Source organism: Canis aureus, chromosome 31 (genome assembly GCF_053574225.1).
Source record: "Canis aureus isolate CA01 chromosome 31, VMU_Caureus_v.1.0, whole genome shotgun sequence".
In the NCBI taxonomy this organism is placed as follows: Eukaryota; Metazoa; Chordata; class Mammalia; order Carnivora; family Canidae; genus Canis; species Canis aureus.
The window spans coordinates 3315348-3333494 of NC_135641.1; positions in this window are offsets into that span (position 1 = coordinate 3315348).

An 18147-nucleotide genomic window follows, 5' to 3' on the forward strand; every position below is an offset into this window, starting at 1 on the left:
ATCCAGGTGAAGTCCAGGTGGGGACCAGAGTCACCAGATCCAGGTGAAGCCCAGGTGGGGACCAGAGTCACTAAGTCCAGATGAGGTCAAGGTGGGGACCAGAGATACCAGGTACAAGTGAGGCCCCGGTGGGGAGCAGTGTCAACAGGTCCATGTGAGGCCGTCCTGGGGAACATGGTCAACAGGTCTACTTGAGGCCCAGGTGTGGAACACAGTAAGCAGGTCCAGGAGAGTCCCCGATGGTGACAATGTTACCACGTCCAAGTGAGACCCAGGTGGGGACCAGGATGACCTGGTCGAGGGGAGGCCTTTGAAAAAACAGAGTCTACAGTTTGAGGTCAGGCGCAGGAGGCAACCAGTATCAGCAGGACTAAGACAGGCCATAGAGGGTGTTCACAGTCACTAGGGAACCGTGAGACCCAGAGGGGGACCAGAGTCACCTGGTCCAGGTGAGGTCCAGTTGTGGAACACAGTCACCGGGTTCCAATTTTGCCCAGTTGAGGACCATGGTCAACAGGGCCAGGTGAAGCCCAGATGGAGACAGGAGTCCCCAAATCCAAGTGAAGCTCAGGTGGGGACCAGAGTCACCAGATCCTGGGTAGTCTCAGGTGTAGACCAGAATCACCAGGTCCAGGTGAGGTGCAGGAGGCAACCACACTCACCAGGTCCCGGTGAGGGCCTGGTGGGGACCAGAGTCATGATGTATATGAGAAGCTAGAAACACTGCAGCCACAAGGTCCACATTATGTCCATGTGGGAATGAAAATCACCAGTTACAGGTGAGGACCAGGTGGGGATCCGACTCACCATGTCCAGGTGAGTCCCAGGTGGGAACGAGTGTCACCATGTCCAGGTGTGGCCCAGGTGAAGACCAGAGTTAATAGGTCCGGCGGGTCACTGTTAGTGAACCGTGTAAACATATCCTGATGCTACCCAGGTGGGAACCACAGAAACCAGGTCCTGGTGAGTCCCAGGAGGGCCCAGAGACATGAGGTCCAGAAGAGGTCCCGATGGGAACCACAGTCACCAGGTCAGGTGAGGGCATGCTTAGGATCAGAGTCACCAGTTACAGGTTAGGCCCAGGTAGAGCCAGAGTCACCTGGTACAGAGAGGCCAAAGTCATGGCAGAGTTACAAGGATCAGGTCAGTCCCAGTGGGGAATAGAGTAACCATGCCCCGATGATACCCAGGTAGAACCAGAGTCACCAGGTCCAGATGAGGCGCAGGTGGGGAGCATATTCACTCGGTCCCAGTGAGGCCCAGTTGCAGACCTGAGTCACGAGGTCTAGTTGAGGCCTAGAGGGGTACCAGATTCACCTGGTCTAGGTGACATCCAGATGGGGACCAGAGTCAACATGTCAGGGTGAGGCCCATAGGGGATCCAGAGTCATCATGTCCAAGTGAGGCTCAGGTGTGGAACGGAGTATCTAGATCATAATGGTCCACAGGTGAGGACCAAAGTCACCAGATCTGGGTGAGGCCAAGTTAGGATCACACTCACCACTTCCAGGTGAAGCCAAGAATATGTCCACAGCAATCAGGTCCAGGTGGGGAATAAAGTCACCAGGACTGTGTGAGGCCCACATGGGGACCAGATTCACAAGGTCCAGGTGATTCCCAGGTGGTGACCAGAGTTACCAGTTCCAGGTGAGGACCAGGTAAGGACAAGATTCACCAGGTCCAAGTGAGGCCCACGTGGGTGCATGGGTCACCAGGTACAGGGGAGGAATAGCTGGGGACAAGAGTCACCAGATCTGGGTTCGGCCTAGGTGGCTCAGGTGGAAACCCCAATCACCAGGTCCAGGTGAGGCCAACCCTTGGGCCATGCAGAGGAACCGTGTCCCGATGATGCCCATGCAGGGACCAGAGTTACCGGGTCCTGGTGATTCCAACCTGTAGGCCATGCTGTGTAACCATGTCCCGATGATGCCCAGGGAGGGACCAAAGTCACCAGGTCCAAATGAGGCCCAGATGGAGCATATTCACTAGGTTCCGTTGAGGCCCAGTTGAGGACCAGAGTCACCAGATCTCGTTGAGGCCCAGAGGGGTACCAGAATCACCTGGTACAGGTGACATCCAGATGGAGACCAGAGTCACCAGTTCAGGGTGAGGCCAAGAGAGGTTCCAGAGTCATCATGTCCATGTGAGGCCGTCTTGGGGACCATGGTTAACAGGTCTACTGGAGGTCAAGGTGTGGAACACAGTAAGCAGGTCAAGGTGAGTCCCCGGTGGTGACAAGTGTCACCACGTCCAGGTGAGGCCGAGGTGGGGACCAGAATCACCAGGTACAGGAAAGGCCCTTGAAAGAACCTGGGTCAACAGTTCGAGGTCAGGCGCAGGTGGCAACCAGGGTCAGCAGGTCCTAGTCAGGCCAAAGTGGGGTTCACAGTCACTAGGAAACGGTGAGACCCAGAGGGGTACCAGAGTCACCTGGTCAGGTGAGGTCCAGTTGTGGAACAAAGTCACCGGGGCCCAATTTACCCAGTTGAGGATCATGGTCAACAGGTCCAGGTGAGGCCCAGATGGGGACCAGAGTCCCCAAATACAGGTGATGCCCAGGTGGGGACCACAGTCACCAGATCCAGGGTAGTCTCAGGTGCAGACCAGAATCACCAGGTCCAGGTGACGTGCAGCTGGCAACCACACTCACCAGGACACGGTGAGGTCCTGGTGGGGATCAGAGTCACGAAGTACATCAGAAGCTAGAAATACTGCAGCCACCAGGTCCACATGATGACCATGTGGGAACGAGAATCACCAGTTACAGGTGAGGACCAGGTGGGGATCCGACTCACCATGTCCAGGTGAGACCCAGGTGGGAACCAGTGTCACCTTCTCCAGGTGTGGCCCAGGTGAAGACCAGTGTTAATAGGTCCGGCTGGGTCACTGTTAGTGAACAGTGTAACCATATGCTGATGCTACCCAGGGGGGTACCAGAGACACCAGGTCCAGGTGAGGCCCAGGTGGGACCGGAGAAATGAGGTCCAGTTTATTTCCCGATTGGAACCACAGTCACCAGGTCAGGTGAGGCCATGCTTAGGATCAGAGTCACCAGGTACAGGTGAGGCATAGGTGGACACAGAGTCACCTGGTACAGAAGAGGCCAAAGTCAGGACCAGAGTTACCAGGATCAGGTCAGTCCCAGTGGGTAATACAGTAACCATGTCCCAATGATGCCCAGGTAGAACCAGAGTCACCAGGTCCATCGAGGCGCAGGTGGGGAGAATATTCACCAGGTCCAGGTGAGGCCCAGATGAGGACCAGACTCACCAGGTCTAGTTGAGGCCTTGAGGGGTACCAAATTCCCCTGGTCTAGGGGATATCCAGATGGGGACCAGAGTCACCATGTCAGGGTGAGGCCCAGAGGGGATCCAGAGTCATCATGTCCAGGTGAGGTTCAGGTGTGGAACAGAGTATCCAGGTCATAATGATCCACAGGTGAGGACCAGAGTCACCAGATCTGGGTGAGGCCCAGTTAGGAGCAGAGTCACAATTTCCAGGTGAGGCCAAGAAGGAGTCCACAGCAATCAGGTGCAGGTAGGGAACAAAGTCACCAGGACTGGGTGAGGCCCAGATGGGGACCAGATTCAACAGGTCCAGGTGATTCCCAGGTGGTGACCAGAGTTACCACTTCCGGGTGAGGGCCAGGTAAGGACCAGATTCACCAGGTCCAAGTGAGGCCCACGTGGGACCTGTGTCACCAGGTATGGGTGAGGCCCATGTGGCATCCCCACTCACCAGGTCCAGGTGACGCCAACCTGCAGGCCATGCAGAGGAACCGTGTCCCGATGATGCCCAGGTAGGGACCACAGTTACCAAGTCAAGAAGAGGCCAACCTGCAGACCATTATGTAGAACCATGTCCCGATGTTGCCCATGTAGGGACCAGAGTCACCAGGTCCAAATGAGGCCCAGATGGAGCATATTCACTAGGACCAGGTGAGGCCCATTTGAGGACCAGAGTCAGCAGATCTGGTTGAGGCCCAGAGGGGTACCAGAATCCCCTGGTCCAGGTGACATCCAGATAGGGACCAGAGTCACCAGTTCCAGGTGAGGCCAAGAAAGAGTCCACAGCAATACGTCCACGTGGGGAACAAAGTCACCAGGACTGTGTGAGATCCAGACGGGGACCAGAGTCACCAGATCCAGGTGTAGCCCAGGTTGGGACCAGAGTCACTAGGTCCAGAAGAGGCCCAGGTGAGGACCAAAGTTACCAGGTACACGTGAGGCACCGGTGGGGATCACAGGCAACAGGTTCATGTGAGGCCGGCTTGGGGACCATGGTCAACAGGTCTACTTGAGGCCCAGGCGTGGAACACAGTAACCAGGTCCACGTGAGTAACCGGTGGTGACAAGAGTCACCACGTCCAGGTGAGGCCCAGGTGGGGACCAGGTTCCCCAGGTTCAGGGGAGGCCCTTGAAAGAACCAGAGTCAACAGTTCTACGTCAGTTGCAGGTGGCAACCAGGGTCAGCAAGTTCAAGTCAGTACAAAGTGGGGTTCACAGTCACTAGGGTACGGTGAGACCCTGAGGGGGACCAGAGTCACCTGGTCCAGGTGAGGTCCAGTTGTGGAACACAGTCACCGCGTCCCAATTCTGAACAGTTGAGGACCATGGTCAACAGGGCCAGGTGAGGCCCAGATGGGGACCGGAGTCCCCAAATCCAGATGAAGCCCAGGTGGAGACCCCAGTCACCAGATCCAGGGTAGTCTCAGGTGCAGACCAGAATCACCAGGTCCAGGTGAGGTGCAGGTGGCAACCACACTCACCAGTTCCCGGGGAGGCCCTGGTGGCGACCAGAGTCACGAGGTACATGAGAAGCTAGAAACACTGCAGCCACCAGGTCCACATGATGTCCATGTGGGAACGAGAATCACCAGTTACAGGTGAGGACAGGGGGGGATCCGACTCACCATGTCAAGGTGAGACCCCGGTGGGAACCAGTGTCACCATGTCCAGGTGTGGCTCAGGTGAAGACCAGAGTTAATAGGTCCGGATGGGTCACTGTTAGTGAACAGTGTAACCATATCCTGATGCTACCCAGGTGGGGAACAGAGATATCAGGTTCAGGTGACGTCCCGATGGGAACCACAGTCACCAGGTCAGGTGAGGCCATGCTTAGGATCAGAGTCACCAGTTACAGGTTAGGCCCAGGTCGAGCCAGAGTCACCTGGTACAGAGAGGCCAAAGTCATGGCAGAGTTACAAGGATCAGGTCAGTCCCAGTGGGAACAGAGTAACCATGTCCCGATGATGCCCAGGTAGAACCAGCGTCACAGGTCCAGATGAGGCGCAGGTGGGGAGCATATTCACTAGGTCCCGGTGAGGCCCAATTGAGGACCAGAGTCACCAGATCTTCTTGAGGCCTAGAGGGGTACCATATTCACCTGGTCTAGGTGACATCCAGATGGGGACCAGAGTCACCATGTCAGGGTGAGGCCCAGAGGGGATCCAGAGTCAGCATGTCCAGGTGAGTCTCAGGTGTGGAACAGAGTATCCAGGTCATAATGGTCCACAGGTGAGGACCAGAGTCACCAGATCTGGGTGAAGCCCAGTTAGGATCAGAGTCAACAGTTCCAGTTGAGTCCAAGAAGGAGTCCACAGCAATCAGGTCCAGGTGGGGAAGAAAGTCAACAGGACTGGATGAGGCCCAGATGGGGACCAGATTCACCAGGTCCAGGTGATTCCCAGGTGGTGACCAGGGTTAACAGGTACGGGGGAGGACCAGGTAAGGAACAGATTCACCAGGTCCAAGTGAGGCCCACGTGGGGACCTGTGTCACCAGGAATGGGTGAGCCCCAGGTGATAACCCCACTCACCAGTTCCGGATGAGACCAACATGCAGGCCATGCAGAGGAACCGTGTCCCGATGATGTCCAGGTAGGGACCAGAGTTACCAGGTCCAGGTGAGGCCAACCTGCAGGACATGCAGTGGAACCATGTCCCGATGGTGCCCACATAGGTACCAGAGGGACGAGCTCCAAATGAGGCCCAGATGGAGAATATTCACTAGGTCCTGGTGAGGCCCAGTTGAGGACCAGAGTCACCAGATCTGGTTGAGGCCCAGAGGGGTACCAGAATCCCCTGGTCCAGGTGACATACAGATGGGGACCAGAGTCACCAGGTCAGGGTGAGGCACAGAGAGGTTCGAGAGTCATCATGTCCAGCTGAGGCTCAGCTGTGGAACAGAGTCACCAGGTACCAATGATGTCCAGGTGAGGACCAGAGTCACCAGATCTGGGTGACGCGCAGATAGGATCAGAGTCACTAGGTCCAGGTGAGGCCAATAAAGAGTCCACAGCAATCAGGTCCAGGTGGCGAACAAAGTCACCAGGACTGTGTGAGGCCCAGATGGGGACCAGATTTACCAGGTCCAGGTGAGGCCCAGGTGGTCACCATAGTCCCCGGTTCTGAGAGAGGACCAGGTAAGTACCAGATTCACCAGGTCCAAGAGGCCCACGTGTGGACCTGAGTCACCAGGTATGGGTGAGGCCCAGGTGGCAACCCCTCTCACCATGTCCAGGTGAGGCCAGCCTGCAGGCCAGAGTCACCATATCCAGTTGAGGCCCTAGTGGGGACGGGAATCACAAGGTAAATGTGAGTCTACAAGAACACCACAGTCACCAGGTCCAGGTGTGGTTCATGTGGGAACTGGAGTCACCAGGTCCAGCTGACACCCAGTTGGGGACGACAGTCACCAGGTCCAGATTGAGGCCTAGGTTGGGGTACGAGAGTCATCAGGACCAGTTGAGGCCAAAGTGTGCAGCAAAGTTATCATGTCCAGGTGAGGCCCAGGTGGGGAACAGAGTAACCATGTCCCATTGATGCCAGGTGGGAAAAGAGTCGCAAGGTCCAGACGAAGCCTAAGTTTGGAGTAGATTCACCAGGTCCTGTTGAGGCCCAGCTGAGGACCAGTGTCCCCAGCTCCGGGTGTGTCACCCGGTTCTGGTGATATCCAGGTGGGGACCAGTGTCACAAGTCAGGGTGAGGCCCAGAGGGGGACGAGAATCACTAGGTCCAGGTGAAACCCCGATGTGGAACAGTGAAACCAGGTCCCAAGATGCCCATATAAGGACCTGAGTCACCAGGTCCAGGTGATGTCCCTGTGGGAACCAGTCACCCCGTCCAGGTGAGGCCCAGGTGGGTCCACAGTCACCAGGTCCTGGTGAGGCCCAGGTATATAAGAGAGTATCCAGGTCCCATGACGCCCAGGTAAGGACCAGAGTCAACAGGTCCAGGAGAGGCCCAAATATGGATCAGAGTCATTGTGTTCCAAGTGAGGCCAGATGGAGACCACAGGAACCAGGTCCAGGAGAGCCCCGTATGGGAACCAGAGCCACCAGATCCAGGTGAGGTCCAGGAGGGACCACATTCACCAAGTCCAGGTGAGGCCCACGTGGTGACCGGTCACCAGAGCCAGGTGCGGACCAGCTAAGAACCAGATTCACCAGGCCCAAGTGAAGCCCAAGGGGTGACCAGCGTCACCAGGTAAGGGTGAGGCCCCGAGGGGGAACCAGAGTAACCAGTTTAGTTTGAGGCCCCGAATGGGACCAGAGGTCCCTGGTCAAAGTGAGGCCCAGGTGTGGAATAGAGTATCCAGGTCCCAATGATGCCTTGGTGAGGACCAGACTCACTAGGGCCAAGAAAGCCCAGATGGGGAACAGAATCACTAGGTCCAGTTGAGGCATAGAATAAGAACACAGTCACCAGTATCAGGTGAGCCCCTTGTGGGAACCAGAGCCTCTCTATCCAGCTGAGTCCCAGGTCCATGTGAGTCCCACGTGAGGACCAGATTCATCAGGTCGAATTGAGGCATAGCAGGGGACAAGAGTCACCAGGTCTGTGTGCGGCATAGGTGGGGCAAGATTCAGCAGTTCTGAGTTAGTTCAAAGTGGGGACGAGAGACACCTGTCCAGGTGAGGCCAAACAGAGACCAGAGTCACAAGATCCAGGTGAGTTCCAGGTGGGGACCAGAGTCACCAGGTATGGGTGAGTCCCAGGTGGCATCCCCACTCACCAGGTCCAGGTGAGGCCAACCTACAAGCCAGTCACCAGATCCAGGTGAGGCCCTAGTGGGGACCGGAGTCAACAGGTAAATGTGAGTGTACAAGAACACCACAGTCACCAGGTCCAGGTGTTGTTCATGTGGGAACGAGAGTCACCAAATCCAGGTGAGACCCCGGTGGAGACCACAGTCATCAGTTCCAGATTGCGGCCTAGGTGGGGGGACCAGAGTCATCAGGAAGAGTTGAGGCCAAAGAGTGGAGCAAAGTTATCATGTCCAGGTGACGCCCAGGTGGGGAACAGAGTAAACATGTTCCATTGATGCCAGGTGGGAAAAGAGTCACAAGGTTCAGACGAGGTCTAAGTGAGGAGTAGATTCACCAGGTCCTGTTGAGCCTCAGTTGAGGACAAGTGTCCCCAGGTCCAGTAGCGTCCCAGAGGGGGCCCAGAGTCACCCGGTTCTGGTGATGTCCGGGTGGGGACCAGAGTCACCACGTCAGGGTGAGGCCCAGAGGGGGACGAGAATCACTAGGTCCAGGTGAGGCCCCGTTATGGAAATGAGAAACCAGGTCCCATGATGCCCATATGAGGACCTGAGTCACCAGGACCAGGTGAGGTCCCTGTGGGAACCAGTCACCTCGTCCAGGTGAGGCCCAGGTGGGTCCACAATCACCAGGTCCATGTGAGGCCCAGGTATATAAGAGAGTTCCAGGTCCCAATGATACCCAGGTAAGGACCTGAGTCTACAGGTCCAGAAGAGGCCCAAATATGGATCAGAGTCATTGTGTTCCAGGTGAGGCCAGATGGAGACCACAGGAACCAGGTCCAGGAGAGCCCCATATGGGAACCAGACCCACTAGATCTAGGTGAGGTCCAGGTTGGACCACAGTCACTAGGTCCAGTTGAGTCGCAGGTGTCAACAGGATTCACCAAGTCCAGGTGAGGCCCAGGTGGCGACCAGTCACCAGATCCAGGTGCGGACCAGCTAACGACCAGATGCACCGGGGCCAAGTGAAGCCCAAGGGGTTACGAGAGTCACCAGGTAAGGGTGAGGCCCAGAGTGGGAACCAGAGTAACCAGTTTAGTTTGAGGCCCAGAATGGGACCAGAGGTCCCTGGTCAAAGTGAGGCCTAGGTGTGGAATAGAGTATCCAGGTCCCAATGATGCCTGGGTGAGGACCAGAGTTACTAGGGCAATGCCGGCCCAGATGGGGAAGAGAAGCAATAGGTCCTGTTGAGGCATAGAATAAGACCACTGGTGAATAAGTCACCAATATCAGGTGAGCCCTTTGTGGGAACCAGAGCCACTCTATCCAGCTGAGTCCCAGGTCCATGTGAGGCCCACGTGAGGACCAGATTCATCAGGTCGAATTGAGGCATAGCTGGGGACAAGTGTCACCGGGTCTGGGTACGGCCTAGGTGGGGCAAGATTCAGCAGTTCTGAGTCAAGTCAAAGTGGGGACGAGAGACACCAGGTCCATGTGAGGCCAAACTGAGGACCAGAGTCACCAGATCCAGGTGAGGTCCATGTTGGAAAGAAAGTCACCAGGTCCAGGAGAGGTCCAGGTGTGTACAAGAGTCACCAGATCCAGGTGAAGTCCCGGTGGGGAACAGAGTCACCAGATCCAAGTGAAGCCCAGGTGGGGACCAGAGTCACTAGGTCCAGATGAGGCCCAGGTGAGGACCAGAGTTTCCAGGTACACGTGAGGCCCCGGTGGGGATCAGAGGCAACAAGTCCATGTGAGGCCGGCTTGGGGACCATGGTCAACAGGTCTACTTGAGGCCCAGGTGTGGAACTCAGACCCAGGTCCAGGTGAGTACCCGGTGGTAACAAGAGTCACCACGTCCAGGTGAGACCCACGTGGGGACCAGGATCACCAGGTACATGGGGAGGCCCTTGAATGAACCAGAGTCAACAGTTCGAGGTCAGGCACAGGTGGCAACCAAGGTCAGCAGGTCCAAGTCAGGCCAAAGTGGGTTTCAGAGTCATTAGGGCACGGTTAGACCCGGAGGCGGACCAGAGTCACATGGTCCAGGTGAGGTCCAAGGTTAGACCCGGAGGCGGACCAGAGTCACATGGTCCAGGTGAGGTCTAAAGTCACCGGGTCCCAATTTTGCACAGTTGTGGACCATGGTCAACAGGGCCTGGTGTGGCCCAGATGGGGACCGGAGTCCCCAAATCCAGGAGAAGCCCAGGTGGAGACCACAGTCACCAGATCCAGGGTAGTCTCAGGTGCAGACCAGAATCACCAGGTCCAGGTGAGGTGCAGGTGGCAACTACACTCACCAGGTCCCGGTGAGGCCCTGGTGGGGACCAGAGTCACGAGGTACATGAGAAGCTAGAAACACTGCAGCCACCAGGTCCACATGATGTCCATGTGGGAACGAGAATCACCAGTTACAGGTGAGGACCAGGTGGGGATCCGACTCACCATGTCCAGGTGAGACCCAGGTGGGAACGACTGTCACCATGTCTAGGTGTGGCCCAGGTGAAGACCAGAGTTAATAGGTCCGGCTGGGTCACTGATAGTGAACAGTGTAACCATATCCTGATGCTACCCAGGTGGTAACCAGAGACAAAAGTTCCTGGTGAGGCCCAGGTGGAACAGAGTTATGAGGTCCAGGTGAGGTCCCTATGGGAACCACAGTCACCAGGTCAGGTGAGGCCATGCTTAGGATTTGAGTCACCAGTTACAGGTGAGGCCCAGGTGGAGCCAGAGTCACCAGGTCCAGATGAGGCAAAGGGGGGAGCATATTCACTACGTCCCGTTGAGGCCTAGTAGAGGACCAGAGTCACCAGGTCTAGTTGAGGCATAGAGGGGTACCAGATTCACCTGTACTAGGTGCCTTCCAGATGGGGACCAGAGTCACCATGTCAGGGAGAGGCCCAGAGGGGATCCAGAGTCATCATGTCCAGGTGAGTCTCAGGTGAGGAACAAAGTATCCAGGTCATAATGGTCCACAGGTGAGGACCAGAGTCAACAGATCTGGGTGAGGCCCAGTTAGGATCAGAGTCAACAGTTCCAGGTGAGGCTAAGAAGGAGTCCGCAGCAATCAGGTCCAGGTGGGGAAAAAATTCACGAGGACTGGGTGAGGCCCAGATGGGGACACAGATTCACCAGGTCCAAGTGATACCCAGGTGGTGACCAGAGTTACCAGATTCACCAGGTCCAGGTGATTCCCAGGTGGTGACCAGAATTACCAGATACACCAGGTCCAAGTCAGGCCCACGTAGGGGCCTGTGTCACCAGGTATGCGTGAGGCCCAAGTGGCAACCCCACTCACCAGGTCCAGGTGAGGCCTACCTGCAGGCCATGCAAAGTAACCGGGTCCCGAAAATGCCAAGGTAGGGACCAGAGTTACCAGGTCCAGGTGAGGACAACCTGCAGGCCATGCAGTGGAACCAGGTCCCCATGATGCCCAGGTAGGGACCAGAGTAACCAGGTCCAAATGAGGCCAAGATGGAGCATAATCACTAAGTCCAGCCGAGTCCCAGTTGAGGACCAGAGACACCAGATCTGGTTGAGGCCTAGAGGGGTACCAGAATCACCTGGTCCAGGTGACATCCAGATGGGGACCAGAGTCACCAGGTCAGCGTGAGGCCCAGAGAGGTTTCAGAGTCTTCATGTCCAGGTGTGGCTCAGGTGTGGAACAGAGTCACCAGGTACCAATGATAACCAGGTGAGGACCAGATTCACCAGGCCTGAGTCACGCGCAGAGAGGATAAGAGTCACCAGTTCCAGGTGAGGCCAAGAAAGAGTCCAAAGCAATCAGTTCCAGGTGGGGAACAAAGTCACCAGGACCGGGTGAGGCTCAGATGGGGACCAGATTCACCAGGTCCAGGTGATTCCCAGGTGGTGACAAGGGTTACCTGTTCCGGGTGAGGACCAGGTAAGGACCAGGTTCACCAGGTCCAAGTGAGGCCCACGTGAGACCTGTGTCACCAGGTATGGGTGAGGCCCAGATGGCAAGCCCACTCTCCAGGTCCAGGTGAGGCCTATCTGCAGGCCATGCAGAGGAACCGTGTCCCGATGATGCCCAGGTAGGGACCAGAGTTACGAAGTCCAGGTGACGCCAACCTGCAGGCCATGCAGAGGAACCGTGTCACGATGATGCCCAGGTAGGGACCAGAGTTACCAGGTCAAGAAGAGGCCAACCTGCAGACCATTATGTGGAACCATGTCCCGATGTTGCCCACGTAGGGACCAGAGTCACCAGGTCCAAATGAGGCACAGATGGAGCATATTCACTAGGTCCAGGTGAGGCCCAGTTGAGGACCAGAGGCCCCAGATCTGGTTGAGGCCCAGAGGGGTACCTGATTCACCTGGTCTAGGTGACATCCAGATGGGGACCAGAGTAACCATGTCAGGGTGAGGCCCAGAGTGGATCCAGAGTCATCATGTCCTGGTGAGGCTCAGGTGTGGAACAGAGTATCCAGGTCATAATTGTCCACAGGTGAAGACCAGAGTCACCAGATCTGGGAAAGGCCCAGTTACGATCAGAGTTACCACTTCCAGGTGAGGCCAAGAAGGTGTCCACAGCAATCAGGTCCAGGTGGGGAACAAAGTCACCAGGTCTAGGTGATGCCCAGGTGGTGACCACATTTACCAGTTCCGGGTGAGGACTAGGTAAGGACCAAATTCACCAGGTCCAAGTGAGGCCCACGTGGGGACCTGTGTCAACAGGCATGGGTAAGACCCAGGTGGGAACTCCACTCACCAGGTCAAGATGAGGCCTACCTGCAGGCCATGCTGAGGAACCATGTCCCGATGATGCCCAGGTAGGGACCAGAGTTACCAGGTCCAGGTGAGGCAAACCAGCAGGCCATGCAGTGGAACCATTTCCAGATGATGCCCAGTGAGTGACCAGAGTCACCAGGTCCAAATGAGGCCCAGATGGAGCATATTCACTAGGTCCAGGTGAGGCCAAGTTGAGGACAAGAGTCACCAGATCTGGTTGAGGCCTAGAGGGGTTCCAGAATCCCCTGGTCCAGGTGACATCCAGATGGGGACCAGATCACCAGGTCAGGGTGAGGCCCAGAGAGGTCCCAGAGACATCATGTCCAGTTGAGGCTCAGGTGTGGAACACAGTAACCAGGTACCAATGATGCCCAGGTGAGGACCAGAGTCACCAGGTCTCGGTGACGCACAGATAGGATCAGAGTCATCAGTACCAAGTGAGGCCAAGAAAGAGTCCAGAGCAATCAGTTCCAGGTGGGAAACATAGTCACCAGGACTGGGTTAGGCCCAGATGGGGACCAGATTCACCAGGTCCACGTGAGGCCCAGGTTGTGACCAGATTCCCCGGGTCTGGGAGAAGATCAGGTAAGGGCCAGATTCACCAGGTCCAAGAGGCCCACGTGCAGAACTGAGTCCAGGTATGTGTGAGGCCCAGGTGGCATCCCACTAACCAAGTCCAGGTGAGGCCAACCTGCAGGCCAGAGTCACCAGATCGAGGTTAGGCCCTAGTGGGGACCGGAGTCACCAGGTAAATGTGAGTCTACAAGTACACCACAGTCACCAGGTCCAGGTGTGGTTCATGTGGGAACGAGAGTCACCAGGTCCAGGTGAGACCCACGTGGGGACGACAGTCTCCAGGTCCAGATTGAGGCCTAGGTGGGGGGACCAGGGTCATCAGGACCAGTTGAGGCCAAAGTGCGGAGCAAAGTTATCATGTCCATGTGAGGCCCAGGTGCGGAACAGAGTAACCATGTCCCATTGTTGCCAGGTGGGAAAAGAGTCACAAGGTCCAGACGAAGCCTAAGTGAGGAGTAGATTAACCAGGTCCTGTTGAGGCCGAGTTGAGGACCAGTGACCCCAGCTCCGGGTGAGTCCCAAGGGGTACCAGAGTCACCCGGTTCTGGTGATATCCAGGGGAGGACCAGAGTCAGCACGTCAGGGTGAGGCCCAGAGGGGGACGAGAATCACTAGGTCCAGGTGAGGCCCCGATGTGGAACTCAGAAACCAGGTCCCATGATATCCATATGAGGACCTGAGTCACCAGATCCAGGTGAGGTCCCTGTGGGAACCAGTCACCTCGTCCAGGTGAGGCCCAGGTGGGAACACAGTCACCAGGTCCAGGTGAGGCCAGGTATATAAGAGAGTATCCAGTTCCCAGTGATGCCCAGGTAAGGACCAGCGTCATCAGGTTCAGGAGAGGACCAAATATGGATCAGAGTCATTGTGTTCCAGGTGAGGCCAGATGGAGACCACAGGAACCAGGTCCAGGAGAGCCCCATATGGGAACCAGAGCCACCAGATCCAGGTGAGGTCCAGGTGGGACCACTGTCACAAGGTCCAGGTGAGGCGCAGGAGTCAACAGGATTCACCAAGTCCAGGTGAGATCCAGGTGGCGACCAATCACCAGATCCAGGTGCGGACCAACTAAGGACCAGATTCACCAGGCCCAAGTGAAAACCTAGGGGTGACCAGAGACACCAGGTAAGGGTGAGGCCCAGAGGGGATACCAGAGTAACCAGTTTAGTTTGAGGCCCAGAATGGGACCAGAGGTCCCTCGTCAAAGTGAGGCCCAGGTGTGGAATATAGTTTACAGATCCCAGTGATGCCTGGGTGAGGACCAGAGTCACTAGGGCCATGCAGGCCCATATGGGGAACCGAATCACTAGGTCCTGGTGAGACATAGAATAAGACCACAGTCACCAGTATCAGGTGAGCCCCTTGTGGGAACCAGAGCCACCCTATCCAGCTGAGTCCCAGGTCCATGTGAGGCCCACGTGAGGACCAGATTCATTAGGGCAAATTGAGGCATAGCAGGGGACAAGAGTCACCAGGTCTGGGTGCGGCCTAGGTGGGGCAAGATTCAGCAGTTCTGAGTTAGGTCAAAATGGGGACGAGAGACACCAGGTCCAGGTGAGGCCAAACTGAGGACCAGAGTCACCAGATCCACGTGAGGTCCATGTTGGAAAGAGAGACACCAGGTCCAGGAGAGATCCAGGTGGGGACGAGAGTCACCAGATCCAGGTGAAGTACAGGAGGGGACCAGAGTCACCAGATCCAGGTGAAGCCCAGGTGGGGACCAGAGTCACTAGGTCCAAATGAGGCCCAGGTGAGGACCAGAGTTACCCGGTACACGTGAGGCCCCGGTGGGGATCAAAGGAAACAGGTCCATGTGAGGCCGGCTTGGGGACCATGGTCAACATGTCTACTTGAAACCCCGGTGTGGAACACTGTAACCAGGTCCAGGTGGGTCCCCGGTGTTGACAAGGGTCACCACGTCCAGGTGAGGCCCAAGTTGGGACCAGGATCGCCCGGTCCAGGGGAGGCCCTTGAAAGAACCACAGTCAACAGTTCGAGTTCAGGCGCAGGTGCAACCAGGGTCAGCAGGTCCAAGTCAGGCCAAAGTGAGGTTCACAGTCACTAGGGCACGGTGAGACCCACAGGGACCAGAGTCTCCTGGTCCAGGTGAGGTCCAGATGTGGAACACAGTCTCTGGTTCCCAATTTTGCGAGTTGAGGACCATGGTCAACAGGGCCAGGTGAGGCCCAGATGGGGACTGGAGTCCCCAAATCCAGGTGAAGCCAAGGTGGGGACCACAGTCACCAACTCCAGGTTTGTCTCAGGTGCAGACCAGAATCACCAGGTCCTGGTGAGGTGCAGGTGGCAACCACACTTCCCAGGTCCCGGTGAGGTCCTGGTGGGGACCAGAGTCACGAGGTACATGAGAAGCTAGAAACACTGCAGCCACCAAGTCCTCATGATTCCATGTGGGAACGAGAATCAGCAGTGACAGGTGAGGCCCAGGTGGGGATCCGACTAAGCATGTCCACGTGAGACCCAGGTGGGAACCAGTGTCACCATGTGCAGGAGTGGCCCCGGTGAAGACCAGAGTTGATAGGTCCGGCTGGGTCACTGTTAGTGTACAGTGTAACCATATCCTGATGCTACCCAGGTGGGTACCAGACACACCAGGTCCTGGTGAGGCCCAGGTGGGACCAGAGACATGAAGTCCAGGTGAGGTCTCGATGGGAACCACAGTCACCAGGTCAGGTGAGGCCATGCTTAGGATCAGAGTCACCAGTTACAGGTGTGGCCCAGGTGGAGCCAGAGTCACGTGGTACAGAATAGGCCAAAGTCCGGACCAGAGTTACAAGGATCAGGTCAGTCCCACTGGGGAATAGAGTAACCATGTCCCGATGATGCCCAGGTAGAACCAGAGTCACCAGGTCCAGATGGGGCGCAGGTGGGCAGCATGATCACTAGGTCCCAGTGAGGCCCATTTGAGGACCAGAGACACCAGATATGGTTGAGTCCTAGAGGGGTACAAGAAACACCTGGTCCAGGGGACATCCAGATGAGGACCAGAGTCACCATGTCTTGATGAGGCCCAGAATGGTTCCAGAGTCATCATGTCCAGGTGAGGCTCAGGTGTGGAACAGAGTCACCAGGTACCAATGATGCCCAGGTGAGGACTAGAGTCACCAGGTCTGGGTGACCCGCAGATAGGATCAGAGTCACCAGTTCCAGGTAAGGCCAAGAAAGAGTCCACAGCAATCAGGTCCTGGTGTTGAACAAAGTCCCGAGGACTGGGTGAGGCCCAGATGGGGACCAGATTCACCGGGTCCAGGTTATTCCCAGGTGGTGAACAGAGTTACGGGTTCCGGGGAAGGACCAGGTAAGGACCAGATTCACCAGGTCCAAGTGAGGCCCATGTGGGGACCTGTGTCAGCAGGCATGTGTGAGGCCCAAGTGACAACCCCTCTCACCAGGTCCATGTGAGGCCAACCTGCAGGCCATGCAGAGGAACCATGTCCCGATGATGCCGAGGTAGGGACTAGAGTTCTCAGGTCCAGGTGAGGCCAACCTGCAGGCCATGCAGTGGAACCATGTCCCGATGATGCCCAGGTAGGAACCAGAGTTACCAGGTCCAGGTGAGGCCAACCTGCAGGCCATGCAATGGACCCATGTCCCGATGATGCCCAGGTAGGGAACAGAGTCACCAGGTCCAAATGAGGCCCAGATGGAGCATATTCACTAGGTGCAGGTGAGGCCCAGTTGAGGATCACAGTCACCAGATCTGGTTGAGTCCTAGAGGGGTACCAGAATCACCTGGACCAGGTGACATCCAGATGGGGACCAGAGTCACCAGGTCAGGGTGAGGCCAACCTGCAGGTCAGAGTCTCCAGATCCAGGGGAGGCCCTAGTGGGGACCGGAGTCACAGGTAAATGTCAGTCTACAAGAACACCACAGTCAACAGGGCCCTGTGTGTTTCAAGTGGGAACGAGAGTCACCAGGTCCAGGTGAGACCCAGGTGGGGACCACAGTCACCAGGTCCAGATTGAGGCCTAGGTCGGGGGACCAGAGTCATAGGACCAGTTGAGGCCAAAGTGTGGAGCAAAGTTATCATGTCCATGTGAGGCCCAGATGGGAAGAGTAACCATGTCCCATTGATGCCAGGTGGGAAAAGAGTCACAAGGTCCAGACGAGGCCTAAGTGAGGAGTAGATTCACCAGGTCCTGTTGAGGCCCACCTGAGGACCAGTGTCTCCAGCTCCGGGAGAGTCCCAGAGGGGGACCAGTGTCACCCGGTTCTGGTGATATCCAGGTGGGGACCAGAGTCACCACGTCAGGGTGAGGCCCAGAGGGGGACGAGAATCACTAGTTCCAGGTGAGGCCCCGATGTGGAACTGAGAAACCAGGTCCCATGATGCCCATATGAGGACCTGAGTCACCAGGTCCAGGTGAGGTCCCTGTGGGAACCAGTCACCTCGTCCAGGTGAGGCCCAGGTGGGACCACAGTCACCAGATCCAGGTGAGGCCCAGGTATATAAGAGAGTATCCAGGTCCCAGTGATTCCCATGTAGAACCAGAGTCACCAGGTCCAGATGAGACGCAGGTGGGGAGCATGTTCACTAGGTCCCCGTGAGTCCCAGTTCAGGACCAGAGTCACCAGGTCAAGGTCAGTCCTAGAGGGATACCAAATTCACCTAGTCTAGCTGACATCCGAAAGGGGACCAGAGTCTTCATGTCAGGGTGAGGCCCAGAGTGGATCCAGAGTCATCATGTACAGGTGAGGTTCAGGTGTGGAACAGAGTATCCAGGTCATAATGGTCCACAGGTGAGGACCGGAGTCACCAGATCTGGGTGAGGCCCAGTTAGGATCAGAGTCACCAGTTCCAGGTGAGGCCAA